Genomic DNA, 23,094 nt, shown 5'->3' with positions numbered 1-23,094 from the left:
CGGAATTAGATGCTATTATTACTCCCATTTCACAGACGAGGACACAGAAGCTCAAAATTTAAATCACTGGTGAAGGTCTCATCGCTCTGAGGTAACAGAGCTGACGTCCGGCCATACTCTTCACGACCACCTTGCCCATCCGTCCATCGCTGCACCCACCGTGCACTCAGGCAGCCCCCTTCCAGGGCTCGAGGTGCAGCTGTGAATGAGAGGAGGCCCTGCTCTCAAGGGACAGGGGGAGGAAGGAGAGTGGGAGTGAGACAGACACAAAGCAGCTAAACGCGTGAACGTACTGTACGTCAGAGGCTGATGAGGGAGGACAAAAGCAGCAGGGACAGGGGACAAAAGGAAGCCTGGAAGTCATTTCATGTGGGAAGCTCAGGGAGAGTGACATTTACACACAGACCTGCAAGAGTGAGGTGTGAGCCACAAGAGGTCTTGCAGGCAGAGAGGAACAGCAAGTGCAGAAGCCTGGGGGAGGAGGGCCGGCTGGAGGAACAGCCAGTGGAGGAAGGAGGGGTTTGGAGACTCTCAGGCAGGTCTGGGGTGGGGCGAGATCCTACAGGCCTTACAGGCCACTGTCAAGGCAGAGGACTGCCAAGACACAAGGGGCTCCCCTTCCTCTGGACAGATGTGGCCTTGGACTCCCCACCGTACTGGGTAAGTAAACTCCGGGATGGACGGCGGTCCTTGTACCCTTAGCAGAGAGCTGTGTGTGTGGAACCACCTGTACAGCTCCCATGGCTGCCCTGGTAGGGCTCTCCAGGAGAAAGGCTACTGTATTTCTCTAACCGTGTACGTGTGATATGTAAACGCAGGTATCGACGAAATCGCCTTGAGCCTTTGCCTTTCCCGGAGGGTGGGGTGCGGGGAGCTGGACTTGAGGTAGAGAGAAGCAAAGCGGGGAAGGAGACCACGCAGCCGCACGTGGACAATCTTGACCCATAAACCACAAGTGCCCACCTGTCCACAGTGGTCCAAAGCACGCCCCTGAGAAGCTGAAGGGACAGCGCCAGGGCTGGGGTGAGGGACTCAGGGCACGAAAGGGCAGCAGCTCCAACCTGGAAATTCATCACCAACTGCTGCATGTTCCTTCACCAAAACTACAGCCCTTCCCCATAAATGAATTTCAATGCGCTTTACAATTCAACCACCACATGAAGCTACGTGACCTCGGCAGGGCTGCTATGTTAATGCTGCTGCTCCTACTACGCGATGAATTTGGAGTGGGCGGGGCCTCTACTTTTTAAATCGGCTATTGTGGGAAAAAAGCCTGCTTCACTCGCCACTGCATGACAGGTGTCTCCCCCTAGTGACACACACACCTGCCTGCTGCCAGCAGCACCACCACCACCCTCACTGGTACAGGGAGACAGGCGCTGCAGATCTCTCCAGCTGTATTTGGCCCCGATCCCAGCACCAGCTATCCCAAAGTACCCTGGGAACTCCAAGACAGACTAAGCCCTCAGGTGTTCTGAGTTTTGTTGTTAAACATTGATGGGTGAACCCAGACACCTACCGGGCGGCTGGCTGGTCCACACACTGTATCTACGGCCAAGAGCTAGGTCTGGGCCCAAAGGGAAAATAAAGGAGGACCCCTGAAGAAATCAAAAGACGTGAAGAGGGGCAGGTAAAGGGGCAGCAGGAGGAACCCCCTCCGGGCTGGCTGGGGACCTGCAGGCTCCCTCAGGACCAGCCCAGAAAGGCGAGGCCGAAAGCCAGAGCAGGAACGAGAAGGCACGAGGCGGAGGCCAGCAGGTGACTGGGAGCTGCGTGGAGCAGGACACAGAACGGGCCCGACCCACTGCCGCTTCAAGTGAACGTCAAAGCAGGTGTCCACGGTGACCGGAAGCCCCAGGAGAGGCTGAGCACAGCGGGTGGCTGACCCTCTCCGTTCCATTCCCTTCCGTTCATCCAAACTGTGTTTTGGGGAAGGGGCCAGAACCATTATTAGAGCCTCAACGTGGCTGCTGCCTTTTACAGTACACTTCCCAGAATAAGCTGCCCCAAGACTTCATCCATCACCAAAAAAGGCAACTGCAGAAACCTTCAAGGCCAGCCCCTGCCCCTTACACCAGCGGTCACCCTCCCCTGCTCTCGTGGGCCCGGGCAGCCTGCTCTGGCGGATGCTGTGTGGTGTGGGGGCGGGTCCCTGTGCTGAGCAGTTAGGAACTTCCCAAATCATTAACCTTTCTCCGAGCGCATTGTACTGGGAGGTGCTCCCTCTGCAGCCTATTCAGGGGCCCTATTGATCTGCCGCACACTCGGTGCCTTCAAAGTTGTTTATGATCAATATGCAAATTGCCCATGGCATTGATCTAGTATTAATTTTCAATTAGGGAATCCACAAGGGGTCTCTGAGGGTCAATACCTAACAATGCAAAGGAAACTCTGCCGAGGAGGACAGGCCTGATGCTGATAAAAGCTTCCCTAAGCCTCCTCCTCAGTAGTTCCGAGCCCTCAAGGCTGTCACCTTCGTTTTGGCTCATTCAGGTCTCTCCTAAGTTAGACCCCTTCGGCGGGTGCCTCCCAGGCTGGATCTCTGGCTGATGCCCTGAAACTCCCCCTCCACCCCCTCCACCCCGTGCCACAGGGACACTTCCTGGCCCGCCAGTGAGTTCCCCTGACGCCTGCCCTCTGGATCCGCACCCCAGGACGGAGCCTCCAGTCTCCCCACGCCACGCCCAGACCCAGGACCACTGTCTCCCCCAGCTCCCCAACCACACATACCTTCTTCCTCCCTCTCTCCCTCTCCCTGGTTTCTGCTTAGTCACAGAACGTCACCTTGGCACGCGGCCACGGCTGGAGCTGGAGAGCTGCACGGTCCCCAGAAGTCTCAGTCAGGCAGAGCTGCCGGGCTGCCAGGTTATGCTTGGCAAACAACCCGCTGATGTCATTTCAAAACTCCAGGGTGTATGTGTGTGTGTGGGAATTTGGGAGAAGTGAAGGGAAGGAAGAGCACAGCTTCAAATCATCTGTTTCTACTTCTTTCTTCTAGCAAAATTCTTCTTCCTAACGCAATGGATATGGGGTGGCAGAGGACTGGCGGGGGGTGGGGGAGACGATGCTAATCACTTTACCACTCATTCATGGTTCCCAGAAGAGGCCAAGGCCCGCCCTCCAGGAGCGCAGGGCAGGGCGTGGGAGCTACTGGTGGGCTGTCCCTAGGGAGAGCGTGCCCAGCTGGGACTGGAGTGACCCGGGAACTCAGTCACTCCATTACTGCCTCTAACAGCCCCTGAGAGCCTCGGTGGGAAAGCTGAGCAGCCAAAGCAGGTGTGTCCCCCTCTTCTCCCAGCAGGTATGGGGGACCAGCAGGCCCCAACTGTGCTCCAACGAGGGGCCTGGCCAAGGACTCCGCTGGCCTCCTCTCCCTGCCAGGGGCCGTGAGTGCCCCATGTTTCCCTTTTTCTCCATTTGGAACAAACCCTCCAGGCTCAGGCTCCCCGCTATGCCACGATGCCGCCTGAAGACCCGACGCCACACCAGACGGGGCGGTCACCTCACTTTAGGCACTGCCACTCACCCCGCAGACGGGCGCTTCAGCTAGCCAGGCTAATTGGTTTATGGGTAACATTAATTACCATGTTGCTCATTAATGGATGAAATCTTTATTGGTGCCATTGATCAGCGAACTTGTTAGCTGGACTCCTAACCAATGGCGGATGTAACAAGCTCTCTTATTGGCATATCAATTAATGCAATCAATTCCTGGCCGGCGGCTGCCATTCGCTTCCCTGGCTGTTCGCCTCTCCGGTAGGAGACAGAGCCCCTCAAGCACGCCTCTGCGTGAGAGTTCCCAGTTCTCCACCGACTTCCAGGTGGTCCCTCTGCCACTTGGAACTCATCTACTGAAAAAAATCACACCTATCCTTCCAGCTGAAGGTCACCTTTCTGTGTTCCAGCGGTGACTAAGGTCCTACTCTCTCTCAGGATACGTGAACTAGAAGGAAAGGTGTGAGGGGTCTGGAGACTTACAGGAAATGGGGACTGATGGAATATGGAAGCAGGAGATGTTTCCAGATGAGGCACTGACAGATATGATTTGGTCTCCAGCCTGGATTCGACACTACTCCAGGCGATGATGAGACCAGCATGAAAACACAGACCAGTGATCAGCCCTCTGCCACCTGGGGAAGCCTTCCCAGACCCAGCCTCCTGATCCACAGTCATACCTGCTGACCACACCTAACGACGGCATCCACCTCATTTGGTGCCTCCAATGGACAGACTCTGTGTGAAAACACTACCTGCCTATCTGAAATCCAAACCTACAGTATGGATGAGGAGCCACCATCACACTATCACCACCAGTAAACCTACGCACAGAAGTGGCATTCTAAGGTTCGTGGACATGCCTGCAATAAACGGTTTCAACGGCACTTATGTCACTGTAAAGTCACAGTTGGGAAAAGTTTTCTCTGGGTAGCAATGTGTCTTCAGGTAGGTTGTTTTAGAAAAGGCTCAGGGACTAGGGGTATGGGGTAGACCCACAGAGCCATGGATATAGAGCTGCACCCTACCAACAGCTAGTGAACACCAGGGTAATTTACACCACCGCCAAGGGCATGAGCTGAGATGCTTACGGCTTTGGGAGGGTGCGTGGGGAATGCCTGGCCCCCAAGACATGCTTTAAAAGCATTACCGGGAGTTTGCCCCAAAAGGGAGCAGCGTGAAATATTATTCCAGATTTGTTTCTAAAAGCCAAAAATAAATTAAATTTTAAAAAGAGAGTAAAATCACTCCTCCACTCAGCAGTGCCGGTGCTATTAATAAACTTTGCAAGCGTGAACATTTGACTCAAGAAGAGAGCGGATAGGCAACAAGAACTGGTGGGAAGCAGATGGAGGGCAGGGACAAAAGCAGCTTTTGGTAGAGCAACGACAGAGCACGGGAGGCCCGTGAGGCCGCGGCTCGGGGACATAATTCTCGGTGTTTGAAAACGCTGCTCGGGCCTCTAGAATAAACAGTAGAAATATTTCCTCTCATTTAGAAATAGAAAGTGACATTTTTCCACATGGACCTCCAGTACTTTCATATTCACAGGACAGAGGTGAGTCATAAACAGATCAAGGCAGCAGCCAGAGAGAGAGACACCCTAGCCAGGTGACACCTTTTCCGGGTAGGGACTGACAGACAGCAGAGAGAAGGGGCAAGAGGTCTCAGAGGGGAGGCCAAGACCTCCTCAACCTGTTAAGCCGCCCTCCGCATGGAACAAAAGGCTGCGCTTTCTATGTAGTCGTCACCCAATGCAGGTGACAGGGAGACGCCCAGACAAGGGGCCCTTCAGCAGCCACTCAACACCACAGCCTTCGGTTCTTCCAAAGGCAAGAATCCCAGTGTATGTCCAGGGCAGAGTTCCTGGGGGACCATGGTGTCCAAACCACTCCCTGGGGAGCCCCGCAATGCTCGCTACAGGGGTGCTGCAGATTTCGATTCCAATTTCATTTTACATTGGTTATTAAATTACTGGTTATTGTTAAATGCTGTAATAATTAAGCATACTCAAATGTGATACAGGCTGAAATTTAATATACCGGAGGCCAGGGCATTAACTTGCATGGCCAAATTCACTAGTTTCTGTGTAGATCTCAGAGGAAAACAACTTCTGCCATTTCTACTTAATTGAAGACTCACCAGAGATTGCAGGGCATCCTGCAAAAACCCTTGCCATTTGGAACTACTTCTACGTGAATGAGATCTGTATCATTACGGAAACCAACCAAAATACATAAACAGAGCAGAATCTTAGTCCGTGCTATCTGACTACTTTCCCTAACTCTTAATTTTGATCAAAATGTTCATTGACTCTGCTTTAGTCTCACTTTTTGATACGTAATTGTTACAAATCTGAATTCCTAAAACAACTAGTTATAAAGCTGTTTTTTAAAAAATTATTTATATATGAGGTTCAAATTCGATTTCATTTTCTTTCAGAAAAGAGGGCTCCACTAATGAAAGTTGAGAAACCACTGTTTCATCCGATGTATAGTTCTAGATTAAAGCAGAGTGCACTCTTCAGAAACTTCACGGACAACTGAAGTTTCTGGTAAGAACCTAAAAACTCACAACTCTAAGTTAACAAAGCACCATTAGGCACATTTAACCTGCTATTAATACTCCCTTGGCACGTGAAGATAATGTGCCAAAGCGAAGACAGCTGTGCCACGGTGGTTAAATCAAAGTTGATTTAGAAGTATTGTTTAATGTTGCATATTTTCTTTACAATAAAAAATGAAGAAGTGAGAACAGCCAGTCTCTCGAAGACTTCCTATAGGAGCAAAAACCCAGTCCCTTTAAGACAGGGCCTCCTGCTTCGTCTCTCCTGGTGAAGGCTCAGAATGGCAGCTGTCCTTGCTCTGATCATTCGCCCAGACAGAAAACGCTCGTGGCATATTTTCTTCTCCTAGGACCAGAGCTTAGAAGCTCTAAGACAGGAAAGAGGAGGTGTCTACTCCTTCGTTTATGTTTCACTAAGTCGTGAAACATATCTGTGTGTTTGCACCTACTGGGTTCCAGGCACTGAGGGTCTAATCAGACGAAGACACATTCCTGCCCTCATGGAACCTACCCACCAGCAGACTCACTTTGGTGACAATATGGTGACTGTGTTACATTTTGTCACCGAACCATCATGTCAACATGCACTTGGACAAGCGAATCTCCTCGTTAACTAAGTATACGCTTGCTCACCTGAGGTTGGCCTTCGGCAGTCTAACAGGGCTGCCACGCTAGGGTTCTAAGTTCGCCACGTTCAATACTATCAGCCAACAGCAGGCATCATTAAAGAATCAAGTCCCGCCCCCTCTAAAAAGCTCTTCATTCCCGAGACTCTGATCCATGCTTTTCTGAATCTTCACCTGGGTGAAGAACCAGATCTTCCACAGCAAACACAATAAGAAGTCAAATCTTACCAGAATTGAGCTATAAATCTGTGAAGACTCCGATAATTTCTAGCTAAGGGAATAACACCACAAAAGTACTTTTTAAACTAATTACTCAGATTCCGAAGTGCTGCCCTAATGAGCCTTCTTTCTGCCCAGAACTTACTAAGAGGAAAACTACCTTCTGGTGCAGTAATTACTGCTTTCCCCTTCAAACTTCTAACTGGAGATCGATGCTGCATTTTAAGACCCATTGATTTACAATTAGCCTGGCTTTCCTGCTAAAGTGTTTTTTAAGCAGAGTTTACTTTTATTTTATTTTGAAATCTCCGAGATCTGGTTCTTGGATTTTACGGCCTCATGAGAGGGGACTGGAAATCTCAAAGAGGAAGATACACATCAGAAGAGAGAGGACTAGAGGGATGCAAATCAGATTCAGAAGAGTGTGTAAGGGGGAATGGGAAGTTGGTGTGTTCACAGGATAAACTCAGAGGCAAAAGTTGAAATAAAAAAAAAAGCCAAAACTCGTGGCGAAGGGGAAAGAATGAAGAAATCCAAAGAGAGGAAGCAGAAGGCAGGGTGGCAGGTGGAGAGAGCTGGGTGCACAGTCTAATAAAGTGTGTAGCTGCTGTCAGGGTGGCTAGAGCTGCTCTCCTCATTGCCTCTGTTTATTAGCATCCTTGAAAGAAAAAAAAAAAAAAGCTTTGTGCATCTTTGCAAAACAAAGCACTAGTTAAAAATAGTGTGTATGGCAGGGACAGTGTGCTAACATGAGGGTCCTGGCAGCTCCAGCATTTGCACAATCTGTCCCATGAGGAGAGCAGAAGTAAGCGAAGCAATTAAGAATTTCATGCTGATGGCTTCAAGCATGTTTTTCTATGCCATAAAGATAATAGCATAAAGGATATGGCCTTGCTTCCTCCCCCTCCCCTGCCTGGCAACTTCTGCCTCTGTCTTTTGGACTCTTTCTTTTCTTCACCTCTCATGGTTGAGGACTCAAGATGCTGGTGAGCTGGCCTGGCACCACTTGATGGAATCTGTCCCTTTGGTGCCTCAAGAAATGCAGCTGTACGTGAGAGCCCCTCCCTGCCCCCTGGCCAAACAGCAAAGCGGGAGGAGGAGACAGGAGCCCAGCGCCCCAAAGATGGACGGCTTAAGAAATGGGAAACAGTCTGTGAGGCTGGACGTCTAGGCTCCCCATGGCCTGCCCTTGTCACTTCCCTCCTGGGCTTTCCACTATTGCCAGCTCCCAGGAGTGACTGGCAGAAGATGGCCCTGAAGAGATGAAAGTGAAAAATAAAATTCTCAAATGACAATAAAAGCGGGGAAAACAAAAGCTACTAACTTTTTGCTTTTTTTTTTTAAAAAAAATGTTATTTTATAGCAGGATTGTATAGGCCAATTTCAAAGACTACTATGAAAAAAGTGCAATTAAATCCTTGAAAAACTGACAGATCAGCAAAACAAAACCACCCGGAGGAGAGCCCGATTGAGCCTCATTAAGAAAGAGTTCAGTCTGTTTTTAAAACCCTTCTTAACACTTAGCTGGGTACCTCCCAGCAGTGAGGGCTCCCAATGCGGCTGGCATAATTAGTGTCAGAATGGAAAAGGGGGAAAAAAATCAACCTAGGAAATAGAAATTAAAAAACAAATTTAAGGGGGGAGGGAGGTTCAAATGGAACAACTGTTCCAAATTCAAACAAACTCCCATCAGTCCATCTGAGAGCAATGGGGATACAACAAAATACTCCACCGTACCCAGAGATAAATATGTTCCAATTAAACAGAGGAAGGGCTGGGGCAGAGTGAGAAGATTTATGCTGCAATTCCCTATCTTCAACCTCTCCCCCCTTCCCCCCAAAATCTATTCTACATTGTGGTCACATCAACTCCGGGAGGCTGGGTTAATGGCAGACGGCCGGCAAACTGCACCGACCTCTCCATCAATTATAGCCATCACGCCTGACAATGGAGAAAATGAGATCTGGTGACAAATTTCCGCACCTTCGGCCGTCAGGATCCCCCAAAGCTGGCGTGCATGCGCATGTGTGGAACAGCGTGCGGACGAGCGTGCACGTGAACGCTTGCATGGGAAACCGCTAGCCTGTAACAAGGAGACACGGCGCTGAGACCCATTGCCGCGGAGCGGGCCACGGCGGAAGGAAACCTCCGGAGATGAGAAAGATGGCAGCGAGACGAAGCCATTTTATTAAATCAGGCAAATTCTAATTTATTCTGGAGACAGAGGGAAGAAAATGCATTTATTCTCGGTATGTCCTCGGAGCCAGCTCCTGTCACCTCAGCAGAGGGCGGAGGGGGAAAAAAGGTGCCAAGAGTCATCTGGAAATCCAGGGTAGGTTTCCCCTTTAGAGAGCAAATGTTAAAATAGATTTCAACCCCTGCCCCAGGAATATGGAAAATAACGCTTACGCCAGAGAAACCTGGGGTTTTTTTCTCTGGTTTTCTGATTATTCCAGTAGGTGAAGGGGGCTTACAAATTTGATCCACCGTGATATGAAATCGAAAAGGCAACCGCGCGGCTGAGATAAGGCGCTGACGAGGGCTGACGAAAGGAACTGCGGCACATCCGCGCCGCGGCAAGGACACGTCACCTGCCGCCTTCCCCATGGTGGGAACTTAAATGTCGATGTTCAAGTCGGAAAAAGAAAAGGAAAGAAACGCTGTGCACGAGAACACACGCGCAGAGGTTGCCTTTCATCAACAAAAGGCGCTTGTGTTTAGACTGCAATTAAGAAACCAAGGTTTTAATTAAACAATTACATAAAGTTAGTTTGGCTCCCCACACGGGCCAACACTCCCCCAGCGTCTCGGGCTTAGCTTGGAAATGAGCATTTAGAACTCCAGCTGTTAGGAAGGAAAAGAAACCGATGTCACGGTGTACGTGTGACGATGAAGCTAGACCGCACACCTGTCTGCTTTGTGGTTCCCCCTCCGTGCTCCAGAATGAAGGAGAAGCCAGCGAGGCTGACACGAGCACCTGCACCGTGGTCAGACCAGAAGGTATCGGTAACACGGTACTATTCATGGCTTAACAGAAGACATGATCCCAAGCGTCACGCAAAAGCTGGTGGGAGGGGCTTCCGATGCCCCCAAGTGAACAACAGTGTCTCTGTCAAAAGCACAGGCGGGAGCAGCTAGCTCACCGACAGGCCCCTTTTAATTAGGAGAGATCTGCAGGAGCTCAGATACCTTCAAACTCCCACCCCACCTCTGGGAGGGGAGAAAAGCAATCTACTTTTTCGCCAGATGCTTTTACACCACGTAGGTGGTGGCTGCTCAGGGCAGACGGAAAATGCACGTGGGTCCAAGGGCCCAGATTCCAGGGAGGACGTAGATGATGGTGAGTGAATGGGGCCTGGCTTGTAAAAACAGACAGACAAGACAGCCTGACCAGTTTTCATTTCAAGGCTCCCAAGTCCACGGCACTGCAGGGTCCGCCAATACAGAGAACTCCACACTGACACCTGCAGGCCATGCTGTAGACTGCATCTCCCCAGGATCTAAGTGCAGCCTTCGGCTCCATAATTCCACATTCCCCTGGCTTCTCTGCCTGCTTGAGACACTGTTTTGAAATGCTTGCAACTCTAAAAATGGCCATGTCAAATGCTGAAGAATCCAAGATGGCCAGTCAGCTAATACTAACTGACCGCCTCATACCTGCCTAGCACTGAGCTATCTTGCTAGGCATTTCTCATCAAGTCACTGAACGAAAGCTGAGCAACAGAGCTCATTAGTTGGCAAAACGCTCTATCCATTTACTACCCAAGGCTCACCAAATTACAAGGTCATTGATACTTTTCAGGTTTCAGAGACCACAAATACCATCTTGGTTTTTCACAACAGGAGATGCTTCAGACGACCAGGACAATGGAAAAATTAAAACAACGACTAAAGAAACTGAATTTGAGATTTTTTTTTTTTTTTAAGTAGAGTTCTTTTCCCCTTCAGGCTACTGCCCTCCTAGGTCTGTAAAGAACTAGGCAATTCGAAGATGACATTGAAGACTGGATAACGAATTCACCCCCTAGCAGCAGAAAAGCAAAGGTGCATTCTCCGCCAGAACCCTTCATCTTTCAGACAGAGGAAGGTTTTTCTTGCTGTTCTCACCACCTGATGGTGTGAATTGCCTAAAAGAGCAAGGAAAGGGGACTGAGGCATCTCAGCCTGAATGCGAGGCAGCCAATCAGAACTAATCTCTGCATTGGAAGTAAATTCAGTGTCCGTTCCACGATCTGGTGCCCAGGAGGGCTCAGGCGGCAGGGGTTGGGCTGGCTTCCCCTGGTACCCTCCCCACCCCCGCACATACACAGCCCCAAAACTATCGAGGGACCTTCTGTGCAACGCCTTTCACCACCATCAGCCGTGGAAGAAATTGTTTTAGATCCAGGCCAAAACTAAATGCAAAGCAACGAGTTTGACTTTATGACTTATTTATTTATTTCTTCCTTCATGAACAGAAGGTTAATATAAGAGCAACTCCTTGGCAAACCTTTAAGGGTAATTCAGGCGACACTGATGTGAATCAATGTTCCCTTTGTGAACACATTACTTGGCAGAAACTGGCTTTTTGTAACCCCCTTAAACCTAGCTGGCAAAACAGAATGAAGGGGAAAAAAATGTCCTTCAAACAAAAGGATGAGGTGAAAATAAAGGGAGAGTCGACTGTACTTTATTCTCTTTCATAGGAGCAAATGGATCTGGTGCTTTTATACATTAATCAATCAATATCACTGACTGTACATCAGCAGGGTAGCCAAGTTATGAATGACCTTTCTGGCAAAGGGGACACTTTTAATGCTCATAAGACTGCTCATAGCTTAGCAACTTTCCGAATTTATGCCTGCATGATTACCCCTTAGAGGCGAGTGGCCGTTAGCACTGCACTAAATATGGCAAGGTTAGTCGTTTCCAATTTGTGCATACGGAAGGAGAGATGTGGACACGCTGCCCCATTTACGCACGAGCTGCCACAGCCTGGGAGAGGCAGAGGGCAGCAGCACCAGCCGCCATGGTCCCTGCCCGCACGCCAGGGCTGGCTTCCCTTCTGGAAAGCGAGCTGGGCCTCCTGTGCAGCCTCAGGCCAATCCAAACAGGGCGGTTTCAGGGAACTAATCTAGAAAGCAGTGCTGAGATCAACTTCAGCCCTTGCCTGCTTGTCCCACTCAGCTCCTGAGTGCACGGAGCTGGCAGGCAGCCTGGGCCGGCCTCTGCAGAGGGTAATCCCAGGTGACCTCTGCAAGCCCTCCCCACGCTGACTGGACCCCTCCAAATGGCAACACCACTTCGTGCTCCCAAAAGGAGAATAAGACTTTCATCTTTCAGTTTTTTGGGTTTTTTTTTTTTAAAGCAATCCAAAGAAGGGCACTTCTACCAAAAAGATGACGTTGACTTACTCTCTCCACAAATATCCAGCTCAAATTAACAACAGTTGGGCCAAGACTCTTCATTTTCCCCTCTCACCAACTCAGCCGTTCCCTTCACGTTCAGAAGGCAGGCGAGTGCGCTGGATTCCATTCTTTGTGGGTGGAAATGGGGCGGAGGGCTGTCCGGGGGTGTGGATTTCTATGACAACCATATCGTCTCTGTGAGGCCACATGGGGGCAAGAGACGAAACCCCTACTCCCATCACCACCTCAGTTTTTTCCCCCAAACATTTTTAATAGATGTTTTAAACAAACAAACAAACAAAAAACTCTGGCAATCTATTGGTCCATCTACAAGGCCCCACTTTTTTCTGTCCCCCATAAGAGGGAAATAAAGATAAAGAGGGAATTTAAAACAAAGCTTTAACCTCATATGAATTACAACAGAAGCAACCATGGACTCAAGGCCACTGGCTTCATTAGAACACAGTTGCAGATCAGGGCAGGAACAAGTTTTACTGACACCATTCTTTAGTCTACAAAGAGGTGTCTGGCTATGCGAGAACAAGGCAAGGGCACTGGCTGGACGAAAGGCAACAGTGTGGCTGTGGCCACTTCTGGTCACGGACGTGAGACCACACCCATCTGGCCACTCCTTGTTCCTATTCCTGAAGTCCGCAGAGTTTATTCAGGGAGGACCCAACTCCCAGGCCACGAGAGACTCAGAGGCCGCTTCACAGACATAGATGATAAATAATAAAAATAAGGGGGAAAGCAGTTTATTTTAAGGGAGGTGACCGGGTGTCTCTGAAGGGGTGGAGACGGCTTTTTTACGCGCCCCTCCAACACGAGGGGTGTCTGCGACTTGTTCCTCGCACGGCTGGGAAGAACAACGTTCTCGCCCTGCCATTCCATTGCCCTGCTTTCCGCCCCCAGCCCTCCCTCTCAGCGTTCCACACTCAAATAAATAATACTGGTCTCGCCGCTGATTATTTTTAATAGATTCGGGTTCCCAGCCAGAAATCCTGCTTTCTGCTCCGGGCAGGGAGGAGAACGCGGAGCCCGCTCCGGCCCGGCGGCGTCAGAGGTGGGTCGAGGCCGGCACACGGACGCCCCCTTCCCGCTCCCTCTGCACCGTTCTCGAAGTCTGCGCTTTCCCACGGGAGGCTGCAAAGCCACACATTTAACGACCACAAAAAACTTGCTAAGTTCACTTTTCCCCTTCTTTCATCATTGAACAAATATCCAAACGTGCCTCTCTGCCTCCTTCAGAAGTTACACGCCTTTAAGTCTCCTTCGGAGCTGCCATCCCGTGGATCTCCCCGACGAGATGGGCAGGGTTTGGCTAAATCCGCAACCACCTTGCCTTTCCAGATTTTTACCCAAGCTGGGCTGTTCCTCTGACATCTCTCAAAAACTCATCCTTTGCCTAACACCTGAAAATTACGATTTTGTGTGTGTTGGCTTTACAGTCTCTCAGGGTTTTCTTGGAGTTGCAAACACTGCTCTGACCACTTTTTCTTCGTCTTCTCCTCCTGCCGACAGCAGCATGTCAGTTTACACCTTTCTCGTGCATCTTCCCTGTCCCGTTCGAATGACGAGCGAACGCACTGTCCAGCTGGCAGGCACGTGTTGTCCTCTGTGCTGTGTGTCTGTATTGCTCTCCTGGAAGTGCCTGATGCTCCCGACGACCACAGGGCGGTCACGCTGCAGGCTGTTTGTCCTACAGCATGTCCCCCTTCTGCGCATTTAAATCTCTGTATGATGAACACCAGTCAAGGCAAAGGCGCGTGAGATCTTTCCTCGAAGCATTTCGTGGACACTCTCACATGAGTAAAGTACGAAGTGAACCTATAACCCCAAGGACAAGGCCGGCCGGCGACTCAGACACAGACGCCCTTAAAGGGTTTTGCCTACTTGCAAACTGAAGTCCAGGACTGAAAGAATCCACCTCAGAAAAATTCGATCTGAAAAAAGTGAAGTCTCCAACATGCAAAACGTGCAACCGCCTGAGAGTCCATCTGATTTCAAAATTTCACACCAGAGGAGATGTAACTCTTTTCTGCCTACTTTCCTGTGTCCTCCACTCCCTGGGGTGGTAAGCTCTGTGAGGACAGGAACGTGGGGCAAGCTGCACACGATGCAGCCTCCAGGGACATCTCGTCACGTCAGGCCACTTCTGAACTCCTCCTCGCAGAGTGCTCAAACCCCAGACTCAGGACCCCGCTGACTAAGGTGGGTCTAGTGATCTATGCCACCTGCCTCTCCCTGCCCCCAGGACACGCCAAGGACACTGGCCTTTCTTCTGCCCCAGGGCCTCTGCACCAGCCGCGCCCTCCGCTTGCCACCCCATGTTCACCGCCATGTCCCCGGGGCTTTGACGACGCCTGGCACAGAGGAAGCTTCATTAAATACACATTAGAAAACGCACAGGCACATGTACAAACATGACTGCATCAATCATTCAGTAGCAGCTCAAAGCGCTCTGCTCCCGTGCATTTGTTTGTAGTTTTGAGGGGGTGTTCGCTCCACGTCTCGGGAGGTTCGAAGGTATTCCTGCGCCACTCCATACCTTAAGCGCTGTATCTTGGCGACAGACTGCCATGTAACAAAAACACACACACAAAGCTTCGAAACCCTTCTATAAACTTGCGGATGAAACGCCAAGTCGTGTTGGCAGAGAGGCAGCTGACCTCTCAAAAGGGCCCATGTTTTCTTGGGCCTCCTGGTGTGGCCACCAACGTTATCAAGTCTGGCTGGTGGTGCCCGTCAGGACTACGAGTCCGGTTCCAACAACAGTGGCATTAACAGAATCCAAACCAAGAACGAAAGCTGTCAATCATCCACATGGCAAGCTATTTGGAGACGTCCAGATGTTCCGGTTTTGAAGATGGAGCCTCGGGCAATCCGATGGAAGCGGTGCTCCATTTACGAGCTGTGATGATGCTGACTGAAAAATGACAGCCTCTGCCGGCATCTTGGAGGATGTGAGTGAAGACGGTCAGTGTACTTCCTGCTGGAGGAGCCTGAGCAGGCGTTAGGCGAGGCAGACATTTGCCTGCCCACTGGAGTACTTTAAACTGGATTCTACATTCTTCCCTACCTCAGGCTAGTGACGGCCAGCTGAACAACCTTAATGAACTATTTCGGATAGAAGGCAGAACATTAGCACCAGAACCTAAGAGAGTTTGTACATTCTTGAAATGAACCTGTGACTTGAAAGAGTCCCACAACCAAGTATTCACGGGTGACTGCCAGGTAACCAGGCAGAGCTGAAATCACGACAAGCCCAAGGACCGGGCCGGCTGGAAGGGGAAGAGGCCAATGGGAGAAGATGTCTGTGGCGTTTGAGGTCCCATCCTGTAATCCAGGTGAGTTCTCACTTTACAGATAAGCCCACTCAGTTCTGAGCTAGGCCATCATGATTCCAAATAAGCCTTCCCTCTTGAAGGTGGCTCCGTGCTTGGCCACATCAGACAACTGGGCTGTGACAGCCCTTTGTTAGCGCGAGTGCTCAGTCTGCTCTCTGTTGAGCACCAAGAATGAACTCGGACCTTGTCCCCCACCTAATGTACCAATGCAAGGACGGAAGTCAAGATCCAGTCTTCGGAGCAGGGTACAGGAAACAGGAAGAGAGACAGGCTTTTTGTGCTGAGGGAGAGGGGGCCTCCCATAACTCAAAACTGGCCAAGGAGGCTGCCTACCACCCCTGACCCAGAACAAGTAAGTGTTTCTACCATCAAGGCTGGCTCTGCCCAGTTCTACCACTGACCAAGGCCCCAGCATCTGCCTGGTATGTCCACCCCTTGGCAGGGCCATGTGCCCTGCAGGACAAGGACATGATTCTGCCACTCGTGCTTGTTTGAAGCATGAGTCTGAAGCAGGGCTTCCCTTGCCCTTGAGGGTAGAGGAAATGCCACATCGTCGAAGATTCTGCAGTAACTGCAGGACAGCCACAGTGGGAGACAGACTCAGGGCTCCCCTGAGCTCAACCCAAACCAGACCGGCCCCTCACACGGAAAAGAAAATGGATGTACTGAAGCTGCAGACCAGAAAGAGAATACGATGCTTCTGGCCGTGAGATGCCCAAAGTGGAGGGAGGGGAAAAGGAACAAAGAAATCATTGTGGACAGATAAAATAAAAACCCGGCAGGGCTCTAGCGTCACCAATGATCCAAAAATGAAATGAGACTAACTTTTCTCCCTTGGCAAATATAGGCCAAGGCACAGCCACTTGGAAGATGCAGTGGAGAGAGAGGAGAGGGAGGGAGGGAGGGAGGGAGGGAATCTGCATCAGCTATGTGCCACACTTCATGTAAGTATGGTCCTTCCATGGTCCTTCTCTCAACTGTCGGAGGAGAATGAATAACAGACCCCCACAACGTGCACGAGCATCCCCTCCTACAGATGAAAGAATCGATGCCTTAGAGCCATTCGGTTGGGAGCACCTGAAGCAAACATGCAAACATTTTTGTATGCATGCTTTATCCTGGGGTGAGGGATCATTTCTTTCAATAATTACCTGAAAAGGTCAAAAATCCCTGGATTCAACGTGACCAAAGTCAGCTAGCTGAGAAAAGCTGGGATCCACACTTCCGGGTGATGTTTAAAAGTTCTCGTAACCAGGTCTGATCCCAAAGTCCCCTGTGTCTGCTGTGTGAGAAAGGAAGAGAACCACAAGAGGGTCCCCCAGAGCTGAGGAGATGCAGATGGGCACTGGGTCACAGCAGACGTCTGAGGACATTCACGGGACTTTCCATCCTATGCTGGATTCTTCAAAGAAAGTTCACCTTTTGAACCCATTCCATCTGTATGAATGCCATTTTTTCATAGAACCCCACCCCATACCCCTTTCCATTACCGACACAGGCACAAAATCACCAACCTGCAGTCCCAGCTTTACCTGAAGTCAGAAAATGACCTAGGAATGACAGAATAGGCCATAAACATCCAGATTCCCTAAAGGATAATCTTTCTAGAAGTTCTCTGAAATATGAAGTAATTATCTTTGGGGAGGGGAAAGCCTCATTCTTATGGGCTGTGGGATTTCCCAGCCCCTCATACACACACTGCAACTGTAAAAAGTAATAAGCATGTATTGCTTTTCTGATTTTGGAAGGAGAGCTGCTTATACACTAAGAATGCATCTCACTGACCCATCCGGAGACCGTCCAGTTGGCATCCTTAGCCCTAAATGTGCCAGAAACCTGTTATCTGCGACCCTGCTGGGAGAAGCACACCCTTAATTCTACTCTACAAAGCAAAGGAAGGCCGGGTAGCATATTATGTGAAAACCCTGAGTCGCCAACCCTAAATTTAGAAGAACTAACACTTTGTAAGCAGGGCCAGCAAAAGTCCAGCATGGCATCACCCAGAAAACAGAACGCTGGCGAGGTGCGCTCTATCGCAGGGAGTGGTACAGCGTCCTCTTGAGCAGGAGGACAAGTGCTGTTTCTTAAGTGTGTCCCCTTCTATCCAGAGGATGCAAAGACACACGAAACACCTTTCCAAAGACAAGGCAAGCCCAAATGTGAAGGCCGCCAGGAGCGATACTGTAATCCAATGAGCCAGTGCCCTCTGGAGCCAGTGAGTAGTCCAACTCTTCCTCCATTTATTGCTGACGCTGGTCTCAACCTGTAATCCACATTTATTTCAGTTGGACCATCTGTGTTTGCTCATGCAGTCATTTCCTGTCAAATTTCTGGCCAAAGTGAAAAGGAGCGGACCCAGGGAGAGAGCATGATGATCTTTTGGCAGAAACAGAAGAGAAGTGACACTGTATGTGACCAGGCGCTTTTTTCTCAAGGTGGCAGTTTTTCTCTCCTGATGATACCACAGGTCCTCAAACAATGCTGTTTTGTTACAATGTTGATGAGATGCTTTAAGAATTTAACTCTTGTTTGTATCAATTAGCCTACGGTAAAATTAGTTTCACTCCACGGTTGTTTTGCATACAGCTCCGGAATCTATTGATGATGTTAAGTGGGAACTTACTATCCTCCTGGTCAGTACGCAAACCTGGTTTTTTTTTTTTCTGGCTAGTTCTCATTCGTCATCAAAAAATGGGTGAATGTTGATAGAGGCAGAAAAAAGACAACGGCAGCAATGCGGACACCCCAGAATCAGTGTGTGGGACGAGGTACGCTCCAGAGCCCACCGTGGGACCCGTGGGAATCCAGCAAGACAACACCCAAGGGAGCAAGGCACTGGCTGGGCTACTTATCAGTGGGACAGATCCCGGACCAGGTGCTACACAAGTAGCATAAGGCATGGTCCCTGTTCCGTAGAGATTTGCAATTTTAGAGATAAACGGTAAGCAGATATTAAATAATCAGCCCAACAAGGCTGTCAAGTCTTTCTGGAACGATATGAGATAAACGGCACATAATTACGTGTAAGACTCTGTGATACGCACTAAGCATCGTGCTCATTTGAAAAAGTGGGAGGTGAGGGACGAACGAGTGGTTTCGATGACAGCGTCCTCTTCCACGCTCGTCTTCAGCCGCGTCTGCTTCCTGACTTGCTTCTCCCATCGGCGGCAGCGGCGCCCGTCCAGGGACCCCCGTCAGACACCGCGCAGTCATCCCCTGCTGCGTTCTCACCACTGCCCCGGACAGAACCACCTCGAAGGCACGGTGCGTTTGGCTCTTCCGCCACCACCCCCCAGCCCGCTCGCCCAGAACCTCCCTATTTTCCACTCTCCATGAGCTTCACCTTCCAATCGTTTCATCTTCCACGATGGGGCCAGTACTGCTTGTCTAAAACGGGGTGAGGTCACCTGAGCTGGGAAACGCAGGCATCTTGTGGTTCCCTGTTCCCCAGGAGGGAAGTCCGAGCTCCCCTTCTCATGAGAACGTGCTCCACCTCATCTCGCTTGGCTCGTCCTCCGGTCCCCCCGCATCTGCCCACACTCTGCACCTCGGACACAGAGAACACCCCATGCCCTTTACGCATTGGCAGATAAGCCGTTTCCCCAGTCGGTCAGAGGTCTCTTCAGGAATCCTTTCCTGCTCGACAGTGAGTGCCCTCAGGCAACAGAGCACGTCCCGCCTTCGGGGCTCCGGACCTGAGGAGGCAGGACAGAGGGCCCTATTGTGCCTGCAGCCTTGAAGATGAAAGGAGAAATAATTACCTCCAGAAAGGAAGAAAGGTGAGAATGGGGCTTGGGCGGGAGTTCTAAGAACGGACAGGAGAAAAACCTGACGATTTTGATGCAAGAAGAAGAAAAATCAGAAGGCTGCATTCCCACCAAAGCGAGTAAGAGAAAAGAGTGGCAGACGAGGCCGCAGCTGTGCCTTCTGAGCCATCCCAGGACAAAGGTCGGCCTGCTAACTGGGCCCTTCAGGGAAAGGGGGGCAGACGAAAGGGAAGGAAACAAGGACCTAGACTTTTTATTAGACTTAGCAGAGAAGGAGGGAAAGCTAATCAAATGCTCTGACATTAACAAATACTGTGGGACTGGAGGTAACTGGAAACATGGAACAGCGAGCAGGACTCAGGGCCCTTGCTTTTCCTTCTGAGATCCTGCACTCCGCTGCCAACACCATCCGGGGCTGGCCTGCCGGGGCCTTCCACAGCCAGAGGCCCACTGAACACACAGCACAGCAATGGCGACAAACGGTGTTCGTTTTCCTTATAGAAATTAGAGATGAATTAAGACTTATCACGGCACCAACTTTCACATTCCTAAGACCCCGCGACTCAGGCTCTGGTCAAGCTAACGATTTTCCTTCTTATAATATAATTTGTTTTTTTGGCTATTCGGTGGCCAGTGTCATTTTGGAAAAATCTCTATTCCAAAATCTGTCATTTTGGAATAATCTCTAGAGATTATTCTAGTCGGTTGACTTACCTAATCACCTAGAAACTGGCAAATAATATGTAAGCTTTAAAAATCAACTTCGACGACCACAACACTTTCTTTTTGCCAAATATACCTACTGATTTTTTGTTAGTGTATATTTTCCCAAATCATCCCATGTAAAAACTCACTTCCTCATTAAATAGACTCAATGCATCTCATTTATTACATAAGGGGAAATGGTAAATTCACAATGGGTAATTCACTAACCATAACCATTAACTCACTCATCACTAACATACCTAATCACTATCACTGTAACTAAGTGATCGAAGTTAATACACCGATGAGATAAATTGATACCATGTCCCTCTTGATACACTGTACTAGAAGAACATCATCACTTTTTTGGAATTTCTACCAAAATGCATAGCTTGATTCCTATAAGGAAACATCAGACAAACCCAAACTGAAGAAAATCCTACAAAGTAACTAACTTGCACTCATAAAATGTTGACATTGTAAACGAAGACAAAGGAAAGACTGAGGAACTGTTCTAGATTAACTTTAAAGAGACAGAGCTCTGAATACAATTCTTCAATATAAATGGTATTATTGGGAAAATTTAATAAGATCTATAGATTACTTAGTAGTTTTCCATCAATGTTAATTTTCTGATTTTGATAAATTTTCTGTGGTTATGTAAGATAATGTCCTTGTTCTTAGGAAAACCAACTAACATATTTTGAGATCAAATGGCACCCTGTTGAAATTTACTCTGAAATGATTCAGAAAAAAATGCGTATACCTGTGCGTGTGTGTATTCTACATATGCACGCAGAGCATGAGAGTGTGTGCGAGACAGAGAGAACTTGATAAAGCAAATGCGGTAAAATGTTAACTTTAGGGAAATATGGGTAAAAGTATGTGAGAATTCTTTTTACTCTTTACTTTTCTGTAAGTCTGAACTTACATCGAAATTTAAAAATTTTCCAAGAAGTACAAATAAAATACAGTAAGAGTCCTAACATCTCGTCTAATTATATAATTTTCCTTTTCTTAAATATTTGCAGTTATACACATTACTGCATAAATATTTTAGATTGCATGCAAATTTCATTTACTACTTATTGTTTTCAAGTTAATAATGAAAATGTGAAATAAAAACAGAGCTCTCACCAGCACCTGCAGGTCCCCTCAACACGAACAGCCCGGAAATCAATATATTATTTCTGTTTATTAGTCTTTTAGTCAGGGTTCAACACTTGTGAAAATTTCTCTTTAGGCTCTGAATGTGATTAGGAGATTATGGGAAAGACAGGAGTTTTCATGTATTTGTTTTTAATGCATCTATGATGTTCACACTCGCAATCCTACTTGTCTTTCGAGAGGGCAGACTAGGTGGTAAAGGAGAAAATGGAGGACGTGGAAAATGGGGTGTGTGTGTGAGAAAGAGAGAGAGACGGGGGGGAGGGACAGACATCCTCTCAAAAAATAATAGGCAGGAGTCATTTATTTTATTCTTATATACTATCACAGAAACTAGTAATTCTGACTCACAGGTGCTTAACCAATAGCTGCAAAGCTCAACATGCCCCAGTAGTTCCAATGCAAAAATGGGGAAAAGAATTGCCACTGAGTAACCCTGAAAAGATGCCTGGGGAGAACAGTGAATGTTTCTGATACACATTTAGAGCCCCCAGAATGTAGGTTTGCACTTGAACTTCCCTTTGCAATGAGAATCCATGTACATTATTTCATTTTATCCTATTAGTATGATGGGATTTGTTCTGATGAATCCATAGCACTACAGTTACTCCTCATTATTCCATTATCGAGATGCTTAGATTTTACTACTTTACTATTCATTTTAATTTTTCCTTCATGTACATGTCATACATGAGGTAGTAACTACCGAGTTATCTATGCCTTACACTTAAAGTCTGCCTGTTGTTGAAAATCATGAAAACACAAAAGAGCAAATAAAATAAAAATCACCCGTAATCAGTGATAACATCTCAGTATATTTATATATACTTGAAAGAAACTAGGATAATTACGTATGATGTTGTCTTGCTTCCTTGTCTAATGCGCTTGCTTCTATATCCTTAAATATTAATCGAGAATGTTATTCCTAATGGATACCCAAATTTCCACCATACACTGATAACACAGTTTACTTAATCCCCTCCTTATCTTTTAAAAGATATGTGGCAGAGGCTCCTAATTGCCTTCCTAATAACTTTTCTTCCTTGTGAATAGAACACTCATTTTCTTCGAGGTGGCAACACCCCCAGTTAAAAAAACTGCATCTCCCAGTCTCCACTGTGTCAGAGAGTCATGTGACCCAGTTCCGGCCAATAAGATGCCAAGAGGAAGTAACTGGCTGAGGCTTTAGGCAAAGCGCTTTAAAGAGGGGTGCGTGTACTTTTGCCTTCCCACACCCTCTTGCCTAGAGCACAGATGGACTGGCCATCTTGAGAGCACGGGGGCAGCTGTGGGGAAAGATGGAAGGAAGCTGGATCCCTGATGACCCTGTGGGGCCTTCACTCCTGCACTTGACTGCCCTCCTCCCGAGTCTGTGAGAGGAAAAATAAAGCCCCTAATTCATCTGAGCCACTCTTGAGGACAGGGTGCCTCTGCAACTCTCAGTTAAATGCTTTGAAATAAAGAATTTTTTTGTTTCCCTACCTTCTACTACCTTCATACTCTCTACAACTTCAAAAATCTGGGCCCAGGAGCTCATATACAAACCAGAATTTCTGTGGTCACCCAGTCTAACCTGAGACAGACCAGCATAGGGGAGCAGTTGGGTCTCTCCCTCTCACCGAGCATTGCCTGACCTGTGATAACAGCCTGCAGGGAGTGACATGAGCCTGCGTTTGTTCTCGTCTACGGTGTACAGTTCTAGCTGAGAATGACCGAGAAAGCTGCCCCTCACTGGTCCAAGTAACTTCCGTAAGATAATTCCCAAATTACAGGCTGCTGGGCCTTCTGCCTGGAACACAGCAAGCTGGGTGCAGCT

At 48.7% G+C, this 23,094-nt stretch overlaps 1 protein-coding gene and 1 long non-coding RNA gene across 2 annotated transcripts in view; one reads left to right on the top strand and one right to left on the bottom strand.

The window, feature by feature from the left end:
- Positions 1 to 23,094, bottom strand: part of ZFHX3 (zinc finger homeobox 3) — a 230,586-nt gene that overhangs the window by 62,093 nt on the left and 145,399 nt on the right.
- LOC120593886 (uncharacterized) lies at positions 237 to 7,394 on the top strand. The gene is made up of 3 exons (XR_005650460.1): positions 237 to 660; positions 4,057 to 4,443; positions 5,938 to 7,394. It is a non-coding gene; the product is annotated as an uncharacterized LOC120593886 (long non-coding RNA).

This window comes from Pteropus medius, unplaced genomic scaffold (assembly GCF_902729225.1).
Source record: "Pteropus medius unplaced genomic scaffold, Ma_sr-lr_union100, whole genome shotgun sequence".
NCBI lineage: Eukaryota > Metazoa > Chordata > Mammalia > Chiroptera > Pteropodidae > Pteropus > Pteropus medius.
The sequence above is the reverse complement of the archived record's forward strand: the minus strand, read 5'-3'. Positions and strand labels throughout refer to the sequence as shown.